We start from the raw sequence: 22,749 nt of genomic DNA, 5'->3' as shown, positions 1-22,749 counted from the left end.
TTTCAGTGACCAAAAAGTTTGCTTTTAAAGGAAATTCTTAGTACTCTGTGAAGGCTATTTAAACGTCCTGAGTACACAATATCCAGCCTATGAGACACTCAGACACCTTTAATTCTAGCAGTACTCCTGCATGTCTAAAAGGAAAGTTTACTTCTCTTGAGGTTCCTTTGAGCTACTGCTATAAAAACATTTAATAACAAACAAGAACTTACTGTCTATGCAAGCCTGTCCTATATCCTTTTTTTACGAGGAAAAAAATGTACCATGAATTCGCACTGGCCTACTAAATTGGCAAAAGAGCATTTTGAGATTCTGTAACCTGTATATAACTCCCTTCAAAGAAGCTGCTGTTCTGGCTGACAATCTCATTGCTAACACAAAGACAGTGCAGGTTTGCCGAACAGCACTATGAGAGGGCAATTAGCAAGCCGCCTTTACCTCCGTGCAACCCAAGCCATCACTTGCTCAGATGAAAGGAAGCTGTCAAAAGCCAATCCACTTCTAGCAAACAACACCTGAAATCAGGTCAGTGGCTTTGCAGCACAAGATGTTTCTTGCTGTGCCCAAGAAACTGAAGTTTGCCTTGCTTGACAGTCTCTCTTGACAGTCTTAATAACACTTAGTCAGTGCAACCCAGTTTCTTGCAATCTTATGACCTCCTTTGCAAGCAAAATGCTGGACGAGAGAGGTTCAGATGTTCCAGTTTCCTCCAAAGGTGGAGCCATTGCCATTTATACTCTCAAATTTAAAAAGGTTTCTGAAAAGCCAGAGATGATGTGTCAGTCCTTACATGAAGTCTTTCAACATCCTTTATGATGTTTCATGACTGTCTCAAAGTTGTTTTATACTTCATATTATGTCCCCAGCTAGATTATTAGACATAATGCCTTGCAAGCACAAGGTGGTTCAAATCTAACTTGAATCATCTGGCTTGGTAAAATAAACAAGCCAGCGAGAGCATAAAATTTCATATCAACCTTCACCAGATTTTCTATGTAGTTTTAAATGGCACAAGATACATGATTGCCATTGCCAAGGTAGAATTGCCAGAATAACGCGATATGTCATTCCTCTTCAGCAACTTTACCAGAATTTGAAGGAATAAAGGTAAATCAGCTGCTAGAATCCATAAACCCCATCACCCATCAGATCCCTGACTTTCTTACTCAGCACACAGGTCTTATAAAAGGATGGTTTAGTAGATTATCCAAATAAGTCAGCAGTGCCCTGGCAGCCAGGAGGGTCAACTGTGTCCTGCGGTATATCAGGCAAAGCATCACCGGCCAGTCGAGGGAGGGGATTGTCCCGCTCTGCTCTGCACTCACCTTGCAGTGCAGCCTCACCTTGAATATTGTGTGCAGTTTCAGACACCACAAAATAAAAAAGATATTGAGCTTTTAGAGATTGTCCAAAGGAGGGCAATGAAGATGGTGAAGGGCCTTGAGGGGAAGCTGTATGAGGAGCGGCTGAGGTCACTTGGTCTGTTCAGCCTGGGGGAGACTGAGGGCAGACCTCATTGCAGTCTCTCTGTAGTAGGTTGACCCTGGCCAGATGCCAGGTACTCACTAAAGCCACTCTCTCACTCTGCAACTTGACAGAGGAGAGGAAAAAAAACAGCTAAGGATTCACGAGTAGAGACAACAGCTGAGAGATGTCAGTTACTGATTACCTTTATGGGCAAAACAGACTCAAAGTGGGGATAGTACTTAGACTTATTACTAACAGGATAAAAGCCAAAGAGTGAGAAATAAAACAGTCTTAAAAACACCTTCCCCCCACTCCTCCTTCCTTCCATGTTCTCCCTCCTCCCCCCCAGTGGTGCAAGGGGATGGGAATGGGGGTTACAGTCAGTTGTTTCTGCCGCTGCTCAGGGAGAGTCGTCCTTCCCCTGCTTCCATGGAATCCCTCCCATAGGACAGTCCTTCATGGACCTCTCTGGTATGAGTCCATCCCTCAACAGCAGTTCTTCCCAAACTGCTGTCTTGTGGGTCACTCCTCCATGGGGTGCAGTCCTTCATGAATGAGCTGTATCAATGTGGGTCCCCCACAGGGGCCACGAGTCCTACCCGGAATAAACCTGCTCCAGCGTGGGCTTCCCTCTCCACAGGCTGCAGATCTCCGGCAGGACCCTGCTCCATCTTGGGCCTCCCACAGGGTCACAGCCTCCTTCATGCATCCACCTGCTCCAGCATGGGCTCCTCCATGGGCTGCAGGTGGGTCTCGGCATCCTGATGGTCCCCCATGGGCTGCAGGGGCACAGCTGCTCCACCATGGTCTGCACCACGGGCTGCAGGGGCCTCAGCTCCAGTGCCTGGAGCACCTCCTGCCCTTCCTTCTGCACTGACCTTGGTGTCTATCTTCTTGTTCCCATGTTCTTGCTCTGCTCTTCCCTGGCTAGAATTCTTTCTGCACCACAACCTTCTGTTCTTAAATATGTTATCACAGAGGCATTACTATTACTCCTGATTGGCTTGGCCTTGGCCAGTGGCAGGAAGCCCATCCTGGAGCTGGCTGGCATTGGCTCCATCGGACAGGGGAAGCTTCTGGCAGCTTCTAACAGAAGACACCCCCGTAACTCCCCCCCCCCCACTACCAAATCCCAGCCACAGAAACCCACTACAAACTTCCTCATGAGGGGAAAAGAGGGGCAGACACTGGTCTCTTCTCTGTGGTGACCAGTGACAGGACCCAATGGAATGCCCTGAAGTTGTGTCAGGGGATGTTTCAAGTGGATATTAGAAAAAGGTTCTTCTTCCAAAGGGTGGTTGGGCACTGGAACAGGCTCACCAGGGAAGTGGTCACAGCACCAAGCCTGACAGAGTTCAAGAAGCATTTGGATGATACACTCAGGCACATGATGTGACTCTTGGGGATGGTCCTGTGCAGGACCTTACTTCCCTTTTCTATCTGCCCATATTACTGCTTCCCTAACCCACTTCAGCCCAGATCGTCTGGGCTAGCATAAATATGTTTAATATTGGATCACTTCAGTTGGACTAGGCTAGGAAGAAAATACATGCGTGGCTTTGGCACATCAGAAAGTATGTGGGGCTCTTGCAACTCAGTAAAGGAAGCTGCAAGCAGTTAAAGGCAGGCTGAGGCAGCTTCAACTGCAACCAGGGTTAAGTTAGGGTTGCAGTCTTGTGGAGTTAAGTTATGACTGCAGTTATAATTGAAGCTAAGCTTCTTCAGCTCATCATTCTGGCTTAGGTTTGACTTATTTCAGCTGATATGTGCCAGGTCAGGTGATGTAGCACTCTAAGAATATCAAAGTCAAACTGTATAAAGCTGGCACAAGCATAGTTTGACCTATTGGGGCCAAATTTATACTGGCAGATAGGGTCAGCAGCTGAGAACAGGTCAGGCATTAACAAGAAAGTCAAGGCTTTATTGTGCCACAGAAATACTGTTTCTACTCTTCTGTAATTAAAGGGCAAAAAGATGCCAAAGCCCTTCCTCAGGGGGTACTTTAAGCTTGAACAACCTACAGTCTATTTGCACTTCTGTGCATTCCTTATTTGACTCTAGAAATGCTCCCTCCTCAACTGTGGAAAATGAGCATGTAGGGTAATTTTGTAGGATTCATCTGTGTTGCCTACTGAAGACTTTGCAGCACAATGCAAATGAGAAACATTCAAGATACATGGTATTTAATATGCAAATTGAGGAGTATTGATTTTTTTTTTTTTTGAGTACATATATAACTGTGTAGGTCTCAGCCTGAATTTGCTTAAACTGTCTTCAGAAATGTGAGAAGTTCAAACAAAATTTTGTGCTTATTTGAAAGTCTTGTTCTGGAATTTATTCAATATTTCTGAATAGTGAAAGATGTTAAAAACAGTAGGACATCCTGGGTTTCTTCTCTGAGTAAGCATCTTACTTGAAAATGGAATGCTCCCTTGGGGAGAGGAGATTTTGAATCACCCAAAATATAATTATTTTTTTTTTTACAAAAGGAATAATCCTTCACTAATTCGGGTGCAACACCGGATAATTAAATAGGTCTTGTCTTTCCCTGGTTTCTATGATGAAGATCACACTTTGTACTGGGAGAAAGTTCTGGTGACAAGGAAAGCTCCACAAAGACATCTGAGGTTGTTTTCCAGAGGAACACAAACTCTCTGCAGGACACTAAATCTAGAGGCTTTGCTTCTTTTCTTCCAGGTATCCCTGTACCAAGGGTGACTTTTCTTAGTCAGGTTTTGTTGTGTACAAACTAGGCCACTTATTATTTAGCCTGAGACTTAAGTGTACTGTGGAGAAGGTGGTGTTCTTTCCCAACTTGTTTTCCTGTTCTTAGCCTTAGTTTTCTCTCTCCCCATCTCTCTGAATTTTAAGATGGGAAGCCAGACTGTGCCAGGACTGGACCCGTTTCAGTGAATCTGTATTAGGTGATGAATGGACGCAGTGGACACTTTTCACCTTCTCTGATGCTGTTACTATTGCAAGGTAACTTCCTACTCTGCCCTGTTGGAGTTCTGGCAGAAAAGTGGCAAAAATGGTGGCTGATCAATAAGGGGAAGAGTAAATGGGCTAGATCTCATAATGGTGCTTAGGGACATGGTTTAGCAGTACTGGGTTAATGGGTTGGACTTAATGGTCTTAGAGGTCTTTTCCAACCTCATTGATTTGATGAGTCTAAGTAATCATAAGTATATGATTATAAGAATTTCTTTACTACAAATTAGTACTACTAAACCAGGAAACAGAATCTCCATGCCCTTGTGTATATGGATCTTTAAATATCTATGGCTTCGGTAACTAATAGTAAGAAAGAAAGCTGTAACATTGCAACCTGTATACAAATGAAGGGTGATATTGTACATCCTTTGTTTCCTATTGCAAGCTTTCAGGTATAACCTTTAATTCCTTTTTCTCCTGTAGAAGAACAACTTTCTTCTTTAGTTCTAGTTCTCTAATGTATGCTTCTTTATTTAAATCTCAGCTGAAACAAGAAGGCTTTGTAATTTAAATACTTTCAAACTGCACCTTCTCAAAACTGATTTGTTGCAACAAACTCTTCAAAAGTATACATTAACTGCAGCATTCAGCATGGAGGCATGTCATGGTTTGAGCTCTCTAAAAATTCAATTTCTAAGCTTTCCCACAATTTGCCTCAAATGTAAAAGAGAAGTTCTCAGACAGGCACAACTCAGCATGGGGAAATTTATATCAAAATTTATTTCAGAATTTATTACTAACATAATAAATACTATAGAAACTAAAAAGCAAATAAATACACAGTATTAATACAATCTCTACCACCCCTGGGGCTTTCCCACATCAATCCAGAAGAAGAACCCTCCAGGATGATAGCTAAAGTCTCTCTCTCCTTGGGGTATCAAGGAAGGGGTCTTTTGCACCCCTACCAGCTCCTCGGCCTCTGCCGAGGTCTCCTCCTGGACTACAAGAGAACACTTGTTTTACCAGGTCTTCATCACGATTTACAGGGGATCAGCTTTTGAGCCCTTTCCCCCCGGTTCGTGAACGTTCCTCCTAGAGAGTAAGATGTCCACTCTTGCTCTCCAGGGTGCAGGGTTTCTGGATTTTGCTCAGTCTTTATACCCTAAATAGTTTTCACCAGAAGTCCTTACCCAGAAAAAGCCTGCTTGGTTTGGCTTCTCTCTATTTCAGCTGATGCAGCTTCAGCTCGACTTCCACGTGTCACGGGAGGCATTCCTCCCCCCGCATTCCTCCTTCGGTTTTCAGCTACTCCCGTCCAAACCCACGAGGGCACCTCTGAGCCCCTCGGCCCGTCTCCATGTTTCAGCCTCAGCTCCAGGTCACTCCCGCCCCCACCATTGTGGGGGGGTAGCAGCGAGACTGCTTGAAGTTTTTCTCTCATCCTCTGCCTGGAATTCTTCCAGCTCTGCACGATTGCAGCTGCTTCTCTGGCTCTGGATCACCGCTCAGCCCGCCTCTGGCTCGGCTCCAATGCCGTGCCTGCCTGCCGGGCGGGCTAGCTCCAACCCCCTGACTGGCCTCTCAAGTCCATGCCACCGCCTCTCCTGGGCAGTGGGGGGGAAAAAACCCTAGCCTTTGGCCACAGACACCCGGTCCAGTTATAATACTGTTCCAGGCTCCTCCGCAGCCCAGCCGGGGGGGGGCGGGAAAGAGGGTCTGGTCCCCTGCAAGGGGCCCGCAGAGATCTCTCTCCTCTCACCTCATGGCTTCCGAATCCCTCTCTCTCACTGCCCACAACTTCCTTCAGCTGTAGTAATATGCTAATTTCACAGGGGTGAAATACAGCTCCAATTGGTCCCTCATCGGAAATTCACCTGAGATCAATCACTTCCAGCTCCCTGCCCGGCGGTGGCGGCTCAAACCACGACAGGGCAGAGCAAGTACTGGGGTAATCACTGAGGGAGAGCAGAACTGCAATTCAGTGTGAGGGTCACAGCTAAGTCTGGCTTCAAAAGGCAAAGAGGAGTTAAGTTGTAGGGCAAGCACCTCTGCTTGGAGAAGGTTGAGATTCACAGTGCCTGTATTCTGAGAAAACAAACTCTGAAATGTCACATAGGATAACTGCCCATCGGCAGCTACTGGCTGTTTGAGGGCCCCAGACAAGTTACTAGCATTGAATTTAGAGCTCTGGGACATGAGAAAGGCTCAATGGCAGGACTTCAGGGACATCGTTTTTTCCCTTCAGGTTAGCAGCCTCTCCCTGCTGAGGAGGCATTTGCACTTAGAGACATCAATCTGGAAAGGGAGCAAAATGGACAGACTAGGAAGGAGCTGCTGGAATGCAACTTACATCAGGTAAACATATTGTTTTGAAAATATGTGTAGATAAACTACACTTGGGAGATTATCCTTGCCCTTGAAATAATAGTTGAGATCACATATCTCAGTTTAAGTAGTTACTACTGTATGAGTATCACTGCCAAGTAAGTGTTTCTCTAGAAGTAAAAGTGCTACTGTAATTTCCTTAAATAGTTTTTCTTTAGCTGTGTCTAATGATACTTAATTTTTTTTCAATTAGAATTTTCTATTGTTGCTAACAGCAGTTCCCCTCAGAGGAGGGAGCATTACTCTAAACAGTGTTTCAGGCAGCAACTAACATTTAAAGCAGTCCCACTTCAAAGCAGAGCTCTCTGACCTCCTCTGTAAAACACCAGCAGCTGTCAGCACCCTGTTTATTCCAGCACACTAACTGCTGCTTCTGGCTGAGCTACTGCTACAGATCGTCTGTGCTTAAAATAACCAGGACAGGCATTAGGGAATAACTGCTTTGGTATAACCCTAGAGCTATTATTATAAGCTTAGATTCGCACCAAGAGCCATTTCAGAATGTCCAAGTGTAGTAAATTTCCACTCATAGACAAGCCCTTAGCATGGGAAAGAAACAGCAAATGCTTCTTGATGTGGATGGTCTCTGCAGCATTCTTGTTGCTTCGAGTCAACATACTCAGATTTTGAGGGATGAACACTGACAACCTACCACTGATGACAACAGAAGCTGAAATAACAATGAGCTGCTACATATTTATTTCCTGTGTACTTATCTAACAACTGCAGTAAGATGTAGAGCTCTGACTAGTTCCCAAGCATGTAGATCTCAGAGGAATGAATGAGATAATAAGGGGCTGAATCAATAGACTCCGTCAGGGTCTCAGATGGGACAGAAGATCTTGTGAAAGCCCCCAAACTGGTAATTAGAGGGAAGAAAGGTTTTGTTAGCACCAAAGTCCAGAGCCCTGTGGCTGGGGTTAGGGGGGGAGGAACTGACTTTTATCAGCAGTTTTGTGCCTATGTTAACCTCGCCTGTTAAAACCTGTGAAGGGTAGTGCTAAAGGTAGAATAAAAACACCCTGAAAAACATATAAGTCTGATGAGATGCATCACAGAGTCCTGAGGGAATTCACTTGATGTAGTTGCTAAATCGCTGTCCCTGGTATTTGAAAAGTCATGGCAGTCAGGGGAAGTGCCAGGTGACTGGAAAAGGGGAATGTTGCATCCATCTTAAAAAAGGGTAGAAAGAAGGACCCTGGCAACTACTGACCTGCCATCCTCACCTCTGTGTCTGGGAAGGTCATAGAAAAGATCCTCCTAGAAGCTAGAGTAAGGCACATGGAGGACAGGGAGATGGTTTGCAACAGCCAGTACAGCTTCATTAAGGGTAAGTCCTTCCTGACCAACTCAGTGGCCTTCTACAATGGAGTGACTCCCTCAGTGGACAGGGAAGGGCTACAGATGTCATTTATCTAGACTTCTATAAAGCCTTTGACATGGTCCCCCACTACATCCTTCTCTCTAAATTAGAGAAGATGGATTTGATAGGTGGACTGTTAGGTGGATAAGGAACTGGTTTGACAGTCATATCCAGAAGGCAGTGGTTAGGGGCTTAACGTCTGGATGGACATCAACGACAAGTGATGTCCTTCAAGAGTCTGCATTGGCACCAGTGTTATTTAATGCCTTCATCAGTGATATAGACAGTGGGATCGAGAGCACCCTCAGCAGATTTGTGGACAGCACCAAGCTGAGTGGTGCAGGACACACCTGAAGGGTGAGATGCCATCCAGAGGGATCTGGACAAGCTTGAGAAGTGGACCCATGGGAACCTTGTGAAGTTCAACAAGGCCAAGTGCAAGGTCCTCTGCCTGGGTCAGGACAACCCTTGGTATCAATACAGGCTGAAGGATGGATGGATTGAGAGCAGCCCTGTTGAGAGGGACTTGGGGGTGCTGGTGGGTGAGAGGCTGGATGTGAGGCAGCAATGTGTGCCAGGCAGCCTGGATAGCCAGTTGTCTCCTGTGATACATTAAAAGAGTGTGGCCAGCAGGTCGAGGGAGGGGATTTTTCCCCTCTAAACTGCTCTGGTGAGACCCCACCTGGAGTACTGTGTCCAGCTTTGGAGTGCTAAGTACACGAAAGACATGGACCTGTTGGAGTGGGTCCAGAGAAGGGCCATGAAAGTTATCAGAGGGCTGAAGTGCTTCTCCTGTAAATACAGGCTGAGAGAGCTGGGGGTTGTTCAGCTTGGAGAAGGCTCTAAGACCTTATTGTGGCCTTTCAATAAATGGGACCTGTAAGAAGGAGGGGACAGACTTTTTAGCAAGGTCTGTTGTGATAGGAAAAGGAGTAATAGTTTTAAACTGAGGGAGGGTAGATTCAGCCTAGATATAAGGAAGGAATTTCTTTACAATGAGGGGTCGTGAAGCACTGGAACAGGTTGCCAAGACACGTTGTGGAAGCCTCAACTGTGAAAACATTCAAGGTCAGATTGGATGGGTCTCTGGACAACCTGATGCTGTTGAAGATGCCCCTTCTCATTGCAGGGGGTGAACTAGTTCCTTCCAACCCAAACCATTCTATGATTCCATGAATTTCCATTTCATTGAGTGTAACTGAGCCTGAGGTATCAAAATGAAAAGAAATACTAGTAGTTAAATACACTTTATTTGGATATAAACAAGCTGAAGCAAAGCTAGAGAAGTTATGGGTTGGGGGTGTGAGTGCAATCTGCTACTGCAGATTCATGAAATAACACTTGTTTAAGGGTCACATTCAGCTGTAAGCTTAGTAAGAAAGATTAGTAGGCAAGTTTGTCTGAGGGGCCATTCAGTAGTAAGATAAAGTTGTAAAGTCTTTAAAGTTCAGTTTTATTGGAGGCTTTCACTGACTGACTAAAACTGTCCTGTGTGTACCTAATTCTTCTTGAGACTGCCTACGGGGATTGTCCTAAAGCTGTCTTCAGCAAATAGAGAAAAATGTGTGGGTTCCCTATGACAGCTGATCCCTGAAACAGGAAGAGAAACAAGATGTTCATGAGAGGCATGTAAACAGCTGACCTGAGCTTTAAGAACATGCCAGCAAATTAAAAATATCAGTGCAAGGAACTGGGCTCTTTCTCTCAGAATTCACCATTCCATCCATTAGAGTGGACTGTAAAACTTAACTACCTGCTTCAGAGGTGGCAAAATGCCAACACTTCTCAGCACCAACAAGAAATATCTGTGCTTTCATGAAATCAAATTCCAAGTTCTGCTTTGTGTGATAACCTTTACATGAAGTTTCAGGACTAGTAGGTCAGCTAAAATTGGCACTCACTATTCCCATCGCAATCCATAATCATCCCAAAGGGAAAACTGCGGTAAGCATCCCCATCAGTCTCCAGAAGTGCTTGAGTTAGACATGCCCGTCTTCCTTCCTTGCCCACTAGTCAGCTACATGAAGGCATGGCAGGGAAGCCAGGAGACAGTTTTCATCGCTGGCACAGCTGAAGGCACTATATTCTGCTAGGGAATGCACTTTGAGACATATTTCCACCCCCACCCCCCCACGTTTCTAATCTATTTCCAGGGCTCTGAAAAGAGTTTACCTTACATGTAAAATCTTCTACATGTTTTAAAACTATGGTAAACTTACATAAAGGATGATATGCCATATTTTGCCCCTGCTACCTACACTGAATACTTGAGTTGTCCAAAGCAATGTGAGGCTCCATAAAATGGTTCATTGAAATTAAAAAAAAAAAATCAAACCATCTACTTGCATGTATTCCACTTGCACATTGCATCAGATCCTTCTAGTGAAAGTTTCTCTGGAAAAGCACAGAGTGAGAGTCAGGGGTGACATTTGCAAGGTAAATTCGGATATTCTGTGCAATATGATCAAATATTGTGCAGCCTCTCTGGGCATGTGGTCCAATCCCCTGTTAGAGATGGAGAAGTCCTTGAGCAACTTGATCCAAAGTAGCTCTGCTTTGAGCAAGAGGGTTAAGCTGACGACCTCAGGAAATCTCTTCCAGCTGAAACTGTTCTATGTTATATGATTCTATTCCCAACAAAGTTTGGCTCAGTGGCTGGTAGGTAGAGAAAAGAGCAAAGACAATGCAGTCAAGGGGAAATCTCTAGACCAGGCAAGGAAATAGAAAAGGACTGAGAAAGGAAGAGAGGGTTACATGAGAAACTGGGAAGGGCAAAAAGCAGAAGGAACCCACAGCTGTGATAAATATTACTACAGCCCCCAAGCAGCTTTGGGACAGCAACATGCTGAGGCATGGCTGGGCAGCAGGCTCTCAGGGGTCTTGGATTCCTACAGATCTTCTGCTGTCTAGCCAGAGCTTTTTCAAAGCCACCTTCCCTTCTTCTCTCCCTGACTCTCCCTTTTCTTCTCTCCCTGACTATCCTCTGCTATGTCCTTAGTGACTCTAGCAGCACACTTCTGCCTGCACTGCACCAGACTACTGATGGTCATGTTGATTGTAAGACACAACAGTTCAGTATTTAAAATTTATTTGTACATGCTTGCAAAAGTTTGGTCATACTTTTTGGAAGACTAGTAAATTTAGGTCCTAGTTGTGTAGTAATCACTTCTTCCTGAGAAAGTCCCAGCAACAGTGCACTTCTGTCAGAGACACTGCAGCCATGACCACCACCAGCTTTCTCTTAAATAGCTTTTAGGCTAGTTAGAGATTGGCTGTCACTGTGGCATGCTGAGTACTTTTCTTCAGGAATAATTTCTGCTCAGTCACTCAAATTGTTTTCAGCTTGTTCACTCTCTCCTACATGCCCTCATGGCTTCCTTTCCAGAGAAGATGTTGCAACATGTGTTGTTTCTTTTACTATGAAGCATTCAGGAGTTCTAGGAGTGCTGATGCAAGGAAGGTATGGAAAATATGAGTACTTAGTATTGGATGAGTGTAGCAATTTGACTGTGTGGCAGCCAAACCCTGCTGCCTCAGCTTTGACAGATAACAGCTTCAAAAGCGCGTTAAGTCTCCATCAGATTTCCAACTTTGACCATTATTGCACCTGAAAAGCATGTGGATTCAAAATTTAAGCTGCTCCTGTTTTGATGAAGATGGGTTCATTCTGCAGCCTTAAGCCCATCAACTTTGAGAAAACTCCTGTGAGGATCAGGCCAACAGATCAGCAAAGGGACTTTTAACTCTGTATTTGGTGGGAAGCCATTTGCCCTTTCAGAAGGTTTAACTGTCCCCCAGATGCACAGTTTTCTGTGATGTGTCTGCAATTCTTGTAGCATGCCAGATGGCCTGTGTCAGGCTCATCTGTGTTTCTTGGCTTGGAAACATACACTGTAAACAACTTAAGGGATTTTTCTTTATTTCTGAAGCAGGTTATCCTTTGGCTCTAAGTTCAGTTCCTGGACTAGCTCATCAGCCAAAATACAATTTTGCATACAGTCTCTGCACCAAGCAAAATAAATTCTTAATAGTAATTTAAAAAGAAACCCAAACCAATCCACCTGTATTGCTATTTCCCTTCCATGAACAGTTGTCAAAGTATCTGTGGCAAAACACATTAATTCATCCAGAGAAGCAACTGTAATTTAGGCACAAGGAAGTGCTTTTAAAACCTCTGAAAGTGTCAGTTAGAAAGCTATGCCCTAAAGTATAGCCCTGTTCCACTTTATTTCTTGACTGTATCTGAGTGCAGTGCATTTTAGGGCTGCTTCCAGATATCCTGTGCTGGATACCAGTCGGGATAATATACATATATAACTGTGAATAACCACATATACACAGTCTGCAAAATTTGACTGCTGAGGTTTTTGAAAAGCCTGTCTCAGATCTTGCTGTGTTTAATCACTCTTGCCCATACTGACAGGTGTTTTCACAGGAATACATTCAGATCCTGCATTGCTGCTGGGCATACTTGCCAGGTTTTTTTCATTCTCTCAGAATCAAGAGAAACTCTTTGTTCATAGGCAGTGGAGGCTATTTTGGTTTCCTCTTATGGCTCTTGTTTTGATGCATTTGGAATTTCTTATTACTCCTGATACCCAGCTTACACAATTCCATGGTAAACTCCTTGTCCATCACTTCCATCTTTGTGGAAAGACAGCTGGGAGTAAAATTAGAGGAAACTGAGAATTTATATCCACATCCTAACAGAAGCTATAATGGTTTGGAAATTATAGGGTACAATACAGTTGCTGCTCCCCGAGTGGAATGTGGATGGCATGCTCAAAACATATTCCACAATCTGCAACCGTAAGCACCTGCCAAGGGGGATGGAACAGAGGGTAGAGCGGAGTGGAAGCACCATGGCCAGGCTCTGTTGAAATTGCAGGGAGGGGAACTCAATGGTACTTTGCAGCTGATAAACCACATAACACCTGTCAACCAAGGGAGATAGGAGATGTCTTGATGCTTAGACAACAACTCAGGTGAAATTTCTCTTCTGAGATGACCTTGGTTCATTAAAGCCTAATTGTAATATTAACACCCATCTCCATCCCAAAGTTACCCACCTCCAAGATATAACTACCCATCACTGAGCACGTGCTCTATATTTCATTGACTATTTCTTTAAGAGCAAAACAAGAGAATTTTACATTGGTCAGTAACAAAGGAATGTATGACTAGAGTCACTCAAGCTTCACCTAAACATAAAGAAATAGCGTAAAATTAAGTTGGGGAAGGAGGAGACACTAGAGAAGACTCCATTGTAACTGCTGGGATCAGTCATTGGGCTGAACTTGTCTTTTCCCCCATAGGGACACCTACTGGGTAAAGCCTGTACTCTGTGCATACTGAATACTTTTACTGGGGATTACAGCTATCTGTGAGTTTCTTTGAATATGTTTTTACAGTCAGATACTATCACCAAGAACCCTAGAACCTTAACCTGTCACAATTTTCTATTAATAAAGTGTTATTCTGTATGATGTTAGTGTGGATCCTTCATGGGTGCTGGGAGTCGCCAGCCACAGGTAACATACTTGAATAAAGTGGAAGACCTGCTGAAGGGTCATAAAGTGGGAAGACCTGCCTTATGCTGATGGTGTGTGTCCCTGAATAAGTCAGTTGAACTGCCCTCAGATGGAAGAAATACATTGTGTGATGGAGTAAGTGAAAAAAGATGGAAAACACAGATAGTGGGACACTTTTTTGAATGGTCACCAACAGCTACTGGAATTCTCAACTGAGTGCTTCACCCTGCTGTTATTTTTTTGATATTAACCCTTTGCTTTTAGTTTTAGTAATTGTCTTGTATGTTAAAGTTTGGATGATTATGAAACAATTAGCCTCTCAGTAGTTCATCTAGTGCTACACTTGCAGACTGACTGCTGTGAACAGTTCATAGGTTTGCCTGAAATCAGCTGTTGCACATGTATGTTGATGAAGTCTTCCATTGGGTTGTACTACTAGTCCCATGTAGTTTTCCAGTGTTATTGTTTCCTCTTGTCTTTGTTGATTTTTTTTTTCTTTTTTTTCTGTCTGACTTTCCTTCACTGTAGGTAGCTACAGTGCAGTTCTAGCACTCTCTCCCTGACTTCCAGAATGGAAATATGCTGGAAACAGAGTTCTGAATCCAATTCCCAGAACATCTAGGCACCTAAGCTTCAGCTTTATTAATATCCCCTTTGCTCAGTTGTTCAGCAGAATGGCACATTGCTTTTGACAGCTCCTCTCTTCCCCTTTGTCTTGTGGTTTACACAGTGGAATAAAGGGAAAAAACAAAACTGACAATGCTAAAGAGAGCCTGAGCAATAATGTATGACTATGGGAGGGGAATAGGAGGGATGTTGCTGCAGGGGAAACAAACCCATGTCAGGAACGAGTCCCTGTGCTTCAGTGACGATGGCTGGAGTTATTTTCAGCAGAGTTGTTTCTCACATTACTTCTCCTTAGCTATTTAGTCATCAGGGGGTAGCAGCCTGTCAGAGTCAGCATTCTCCTGTTGTTATGAAAACAGCAACTGCCATCACTGGTTTTTCACTTTGGGTGAATGAAGTGTTCAGTAAACAGTGTTCCCACCTAAGGCAAAATTATATTATGTTGAGAAGTAAGGATCACTGTCTTGCTTTCTTTCATCAATTTACAGTATATTAAACACAAAACCCAGTAGCAACTTACACAGCACCTTTCACTGGATGAATCCCAAGGCTTTACAGGGATAGTTTCCTCTCCTATTGAAACACAATCTTTCAAAGCACCCAGCAACATTATAAATAGTATAGGGCAGGGGATGGAACAGAAAAATGCTGAGACGAAACTAAGCTAGGAATTACTTATTTGTTTATTGAACAGATCTTAGCAGTGGGCAGAAGTTTACAGCCTCGAACACAAATCTTATGAATAACTCAACAAATTTGTCCCATCCAATTTTGAAATTGCCCTAAAGAAATCCACACAACAATCTAAAGTTCAGACTTCACAGTCCATGTTTTACTTTAACTGATATTAAATGATTTCCTATTTACTGCATTTGTGTTGCCCCTTTGATTTCAGTCGGAAAATGGCATGAACCCTAGTAATGATGTGGAAATAGACAATTAGCCACTAAGGGTCAGCCATGCCATCATGCTTGCTGTGCAAAGACTTCGTGTCTAAAATAAAAAGACACTAGGTACATAAAGCAATGCTAGTGAAAGCAGTAGTAGCTCATTGCTACTGGTAGCAGAGGTAAATGAAAAACCAAAGCTTACAGCCAAAATCTTGAATAGATATAAAATAGTAAATGCAATTTGGTTCTTAAAGTTAGAGGAACTACTAACTTTCTTTCCTGTGAAAGAAATTGTAAGCTTGCCTGAACAGGTTTACTTGTATGAGGTTTATTGCTCATTATATTTCTGGATTGTTTGTAGTATAAAATTCAGTGTTAGGAACTGCAGAAATTACGAAGAGGTAAATGTAGGAAATAAAAACCACAGACGAATTTTTATTCATCTCTAATGATGACAGATCTACTGTCATCATTGAATATAAATAATTTTTTGAACTATTTCTAGTGAGATAGAAGGGCAGAAAGGAGAGAGACATAAGAGCAAGGAAGAGCCCATGTAATTGTACAAGCTGAAGATGTCAGCTTAGGTCAACAGAGCTAGAAAAAAGGAAAACAAAATACTTCATAGTCAACTAAATAAGTAGGGATATTTTGTCAGGGATGCAGAGTTGAAACCCTAATTTCTTCTGTTTTGTACTGCTCTGCAGGGCCTTCTTTATGTGTAGCTGAATGAGAGCTAATATCATACTAGGTCCCTTCCAACTGGAACAGTCTATTTTTTTCTAATAGCAATAGACAGCCATGAAAGCTGCCCTTGGCAGTTCAGGAGGATGAACTGGTTGTTGCCAAGATGTGCCTCACAGGCTGCTGGATCTTGGAAAGCTTGTATATATGGATGACTACCAGTAACTTCAAGTCACTTGAACTGTTTTTCACATCATGCTTCATAGGTAATTTATACAGGAGTTCTTGGTTGTTCTTCAGAACCACTGCAGAAATTGGCATTATCTTTCCTTACTGGCATCTTTCTGTTTATGTGCTGTCAGGGTGGACAAGAATGTTGGGCCTCTGACAGATTCCCACGGCCAAGGCTCATGTTGTTCACGTGAAGTCTCTGCATGTCAGTGGGAAGTAGAAAGGTTGGGAGCCAGACTTTTATTCAGGCTTAAATGTTCAGCAGAACTTTCAGTCTTGGACTGGGAAGCTGCCAGGGGTGAAGCTGAGCAGTATCTAGTAGCGTTTTAGACAGACTGAAGGCTTTTGGGCAACTGCTTCCCAGCTTTGTTGGGAGAGTGCAGTTCTTTACTTGTCCTTCTCTCTGAACAGCTCAACAGCCACAAGAATAGGTACCAGGTTTGGACCTTGGTAAAAGGCATATCCCAGTATGTTCTACTGGTCCTCCCTTTGTTTCTGCTGGCAGTAGAGAAGAAAGCTACGCAAAAGCTCTCACATTACTCAGACCCCAATCCATTATCAGTTGGATGTTTAGACTGAAAATTGGTATTGCTAACGTTAATCTTAGGGTGGGGATGGTTTTTTACATCTAAATTCAGACTCTTTAGGATTCACAAAGAACCGAAGTGTGCAGGGCATAGAAAGTTCAGATGGCTGAATTACAGCACTTCAAACCTTTATACGAATAAAGAGGTATCTTGGTCTGCTTGATCATCCTGCTTCTCTTGTATTTGTTAGGGCTAGCTATCTCCACTGAAAGGATTTTTTTAAGCAACACCTTGCTACAACTGAATTTATTATTGAAGTATTAATGTTACTACTGTGCTGCACTCCTCCAAGCCAACAAAGTCAAATGCTGTTGCAAGCTTGAAGAATATAAATTGTTTTTAAAATAACACCTGCAGCACTTGAGATAAAGCAGGGTAAGATTATGCTGATTATGTTGTGAAGCAAGAGGGATTCCACAAGGCTCAGGAACATCTTTCTGCTACTTGGCAAATATTAAAATTTTCCTCTTCCAATGGAAAAAATCATCAGTAACTTGCTGATGAGTAGCAACATGTATCCCTTCAAGAGTCTGACAGTCAACAGTACCTTCACTACAGGAATCTGGCTCAGCTTCTACCACATCCAGTGCTGTGGCACTGAAACTTGAAGTACTGCTGCCACCTGCAGGAGTATGGAAATGAAACTTGATGTCATTTCCGTACTTTATTGCTGAGCTTATCAGGTACAGAATATTCTCCAGAATCTTGCCCATCAGACATGTCTGATTCCACAATGACTGTTTTTTGTTGTGTACCACTCTTTCATAGGCTCCTAAGGCCCAAACACCTCCAAAGCTTCAAGCAGGTTTCAAAGGGATTCTTTGGGTCTGTACTTGCAATGAAATTGCCATGTGTTTTTCTGTTTCCCCCTTTTCAGGTGCACCCTTCCTGTAAACTTACTTCTATTACTACAAAACAGACTGCTACTAGCCGAGTGTGAAACCTTGTAAATCTGATTAAACATCGAATTTTTCCCAACTCTGTCTCCAAAGTGGAAGGTGTGATTGCTTATTAACATGTAACCATGCTGCTCTGCATCTAATTCTAGTATTGTGTGTGCTCATGGACTTGTAACATGTATACATGTAGTTTAAAGAAAGCATCTTTGATAATGAAGAGGAATCGGTGTTGAGGGAGGGAGAAAAGGACTGGAGCAGACCATAGTAAGATAGCATTTGCTCGATACTTGTAGGCTACGTGAGCTAACCTAAGTTCAGCTTGACTAAAAGGCTGATACTAGTGGTGCTGGAGCTGGATGCAATCCATACTGCCTACACCAAAAGCAATGGGAAACGCTGGCAGGGGAATTGCAACTATGCTCATGTTAAGACAGAAGGAATTTGATAACTGGGGGGGAAGGAGGGTATTGAGTATTTGATGTTGGAATTGCATGTAAATCAGTCATGGATTTAGGTGTAATCTGTAGGATACTAGAATGCAATGAACAACATATTGGAAAGGCACAAAGACCACTGGGCCTGCAGCAGGCTCAGCAGCACAATTCAGGACTATAAGATGTAACAGAGAGTTAAAGACACTAAACACAAAAAGTCCTTCAAACCCTGGGATTACAGAACTTGGCAAAACTTTCTTGACAGAGTTTTTCTAGGCATTCATAACAGAAATGAAAAATAATGAGGTCAAACACTTCGGTAAGTATGAGTTTCATACATGACCCCATTATATCTGAGGTGTGAAGATGTAATAAATGATGGAGAGCCCCCACTTGTGTGGCAATTAAGAACATTTCTAGCTTTGCCTCTGTTTTTATACTGTGGAAGTGCTGGTTGATGAGATCCCATTTTCCTGTCCTGAACAACAAGCACAGAAGACAAATGAACTTCTTCTTCTTCTTGGCATTTAACAGATTGTTTTGCTTCTTATTTTTAAGAGTTCAGTTTCAGGTCATGTTCTGTCTTCTCATGACATTTTTTGGAAGGATTCTCCATCTATTGTACATTCAGTACAATCTCACTTTCACATCAGAGATAATTGTTTAGGATAGGCAGAAAAAGATTTTTCTTTCCATGAACTGAAGACAGGATTAGAAAGCAATTCTCACCTCCAAATTTGTTTTATTTCAGAACTGTGTTTTGCTTCTTGAAATGGCCTGATTTTATAAACAACGGCAGCCTATGACTGTGGCAAATTTGAGCTATAAGAATATTTGACATTAAAAAGCTTTAGAAGTTCATGTTAAGCAGTAATTTCCAGCTCTAGATCTGTGTGATGTGATTGCTAGGCACTGCAATCTGGAACCTGCTGAACAAACCATAACAAACCTCATAATCCTTCCCTGTTTACTGGAAATTTTTTACCTTATTCATCAATGACTTAGATAAAGGGACAGAAGCCTCCTCAACAAGTTCACTGATGACACAAAGCTGGGAGGAGAGGCCGATACCCCAGAGTGCTGTGCAGTCCTTCAGAAAGACCTCGACAGATTGGAAGGATGGGCAGAGAAGAACCTTCTGAAGTTCGACAAAGGCAAGTGCAGGGTCCTGCACCTGGGGATGAATAACCCTAGGCACTGCTACAGGCTGGAGGCCAACTTGCTGGAAAGCAGCTCTGCAGAGAAGGACCTGGGGGTCCCGATGGACAACAAGCTGTCCATGAGCCAGCAGTGTGTCCTTGTGGCCAAGAAGGCCAATGGTATCCTGGGGTGCATTAGGAAGAGGCACTGCCAGCAGGTCAAGGGAGGTGATCCTGACACTACTCAGCCCTAGTGAGGTCACATCTGGAGTATTGTGTCCAGTCTGGGCTCCTCAGTACAAAAGAGATGTGGAGAAGTCCAGCGGGGGGCAAAAAAGATGATTAAGGGAGTGGAATATCTCTCTTACGAGCAAAGACTGAGGTAGCTGGGCCTGTTCAGCCTCAAGAACAGATGACCGAGAGGGTGCCTTATCAATGTCTATAAGTATCTGAAGGGAGGGTGTCGAGGATGGAGCCCGGCTCTTCTTGGTGGTGCCAAGTAATAGGACAAGAGGCAATGGGCAGAAACTGATGCACAAGAAGTTCTACCTGAATATGAGGAAGAACTTCTTTCCTGTGCGAGTGACTGAGCGCTGGAACAGATTTCCCAGGGAGGTTGTGGAGTCTCCCTCACTGGAGGCATTCAAGGATCACCTGGATGCAATCCTGTGCAATGTTCTCTAGGATGACTCTGCTTGAGCAGGGAGGTTGGACCAAGTGACCCACTGTGGTCCCTCCCAATTTTTGGATGTTGAGGGGACCTCATGTAAGAAACGGAGGAGGAGATGAACTGGTTTGGGAATTTCTCTTTTCTCAGGAGACCTTTTATGGCTGGGAGATAAAAGGCTCCCAGCCATGTGTCAGAATGTGTCAGAATAGTGACATTCTTTTTCCCTTGAGCTGTTTTTTGCCAGGACAGACAAAACAGGCAAACCCTTACCAAGGAAAGTGTTTGCAAGTTACATCAAAGCATTCTTTTCCACAGATGGGGGAAGGGAAGAGGAGAGAGAAAGGGAAGAAACTGAAAAAAACAGCCCAGAGGGCAGTATATGCACGCCTTGCGCCTTTAATATTGATATGGTTTGAAGCTGGCTCCCTGCCAACTCTCCAAACCTCACCACAAGAAATTCCCCCCCCTCCCCAAAACAAAGGGAGAAGAAAAGGGAAAAAAAAAAACAAACAAGAAAACTGAAATGAGAGAGAGGCAGCTAAAGCAATATATATAAATATATTTACACATATTACAGTTATATACAATTGAAATATATGTACAGTTTCAAAAGGAAAAGGGAAAGGGAAGGGGGAAGGAAAAAAAGGAACAAAACCAAAATAAAATATACACGATCAATAGCCCAAGATCTAGCAACTAAAAGAATTAGCAAAGGAATATCTTACTACTCTCCTTGGGACAACAGAAAGTCATGCTGGAACAACCGCCGGCAACCTCCGTCTCCCAATGTTGGCAAGGCCTTACCAGGCCTCACTCCCCAACACGGCAGACTCAACAGCAGGGAAACCCGAACCTCCAAAGCTGCTGGAAGGAAAGAGGCCGAAGGCCTTTCCTCCTTTCTTCTTATACCCCAGCTTATGTAAAAATAATAGGGAATACCAGGTAAATACCTTGGTTACAAACTGGTCACCAAGGAAGGCCTAGGCTAAACTACCACAAATATGTATGACAAGAAGCCCACCTCGGTGTGTGTTGTTTCCTTCCACCTGGCTGTTTCACAGTTTGTATCGTGTTTCCGAAATGAATCTACTTTAATACTTGAAAGCTAATGGGTTAGCTCTCTGGTTACCTGCATGCATATTGGAGCATGCACAACTTTACTCATTCTGTGATTCTCTGAAGTATGGTCAGTAGAGTTCTGAAATAACTGAAATAAGCCCAGCAATGTTACTGTGCCTTCATCATAAAATGTTACCTGAGTCCAATGCAAGGCTGGACCAGTTTGTCTCCAGTGAAGGTAAGCATAATATTTTTGAAAAAACATGTATGTGTTTAGATATCTGCCTAGTGAATTTGAAACCAAAGATGGATGTGTTGCAATTGCACTCAAAAGTGTTTGAAAAGAGATTGGATGTACAGGATATTTATCTTGATCCTGCAGTCATCTTGTGCATTCAGCCCTTGCTGAAATGCTGCATGAAGACAGACGGAGTTAATTCCTGAATAGGAATAAAAGCCACTACTGAAGTGCAGCTGAAATACAGCTTCCATTTGTCAGCTGGAGTGGTGTTATGAGTAGCTATACAAATTCAGTGCTAGCTCAGGACAAGTGACAATGAACTATTCTCAATCAAATTAAATTTATGGCAAATGGAGAAACAAATCACAAACTGCCTTCTCTCTTATGTAAAATGGAAGGGAATTATTAGTCTAGAGGCCATATTAGTTTTGCCTGTCACCTAGATGATGTGTTGTCTCCCACTTCCAGAAGATAGTGCTCTCTAGACCAACACTATACATTGATTTTTGTCATTATCTAAGGAGATAAATCATTCTTATCAGTGCGACCAAAGCAATACTCAGGGGTTTCTTTAAAACCCAAGTACTTATCTATGCTAATGCTACTATGGACTAAGAGAAAATTTTTTCTTGCTCTTACAGGAAAAACGTGTTCTTTCTTCTTATCTCTGTTTTAAATACTCAGAAAAATCTAACTAAAGCTCAAGACATCTGTACCAACCAGCTAAAAAAATAAAACAAAGGCTTTAGAGACTTCAGAACAGAAAGAGCTGTGGAAGTTGGAAATCAGCTCCACCTGCTTTTTCTCTAGGGACTACTTTAGCTTACACCATTCCATGACATCACTGGACACATCTTTATCTTGAGAATACAAAGCAAAGATGTAAGAAACAGGATAGGGAAGTCAGAGAAAAATAGGTACCAGGAAAAAACCTGGGGTTTGTAGTTGTGCTATGTACATATTGTTTCAAGTAGCTGCTTTCACTCTCTAGGTGGTAGCATAACCTCCAAAGACTTTGTTACTCCTTTCAGAGCAACTGTGCAATTTGATTTTATTTTCAAGCCTACGATTCTTTGCAAGTTTTCTTGCTCTGAGCTAAATTAATACTTTCTGCTGTACAGAGCAAGAACAAGGACTTTTTACACAATGCTGGGACTTTGGGACTGAACATTTCAAATTCCTAAAAATAACTGGGAGTACATAAAAACAGTAACTGAAGGGGAAGGCTTGGGAGTTCTGTGAATGTTGGAAAGTTATCAGAATAAGAGATGTTAATAGCGATTTATGCATCAAAGTGTTGCCCTTTGATATGAGCAGTTGCAGAGCATTCATGGTCTTTCTGGCTTGTTTCTCTAGAGCAGTACATCTCAATAAGAACGCTGAAAAAGCTTCACTTTCCAGAGGCTAACTGTAAGGAATGTCAGTGAGGCATATTGTTCATAAATTCAGCAAGCCTTTCTGTGTAGTACTAGTACTGTAGTGCTTCAATAAAAAACCAAACCAAACCACAAAAAGAAACCTCTCACAAAATTTTTGTCATTGTAATGAAGTCCGATTTCAGTGCTCTCATTCATCCTGGATGAGAGGTGATTACCATGCATGTAG

The sequence above is a fragment of the Chiroxiphia lanceolata genome, chromosome 6, assembly GCF_009829145.1.
Source record: "Chiroxiphia lanceolata isolate bChiLan1 chromosome 6, bChiLan1.pri, whole genome shotgun sequence".
NCBI classification, from domain to species: Eukaryota; Metazoa; Chordata; class Aves; order Passeriformes; family Pipridae; genus Chiroxiphia; species Chiroxiphia lanceolata.
This window is presented reverse-complemented; position numbering follows the sequence as displayed.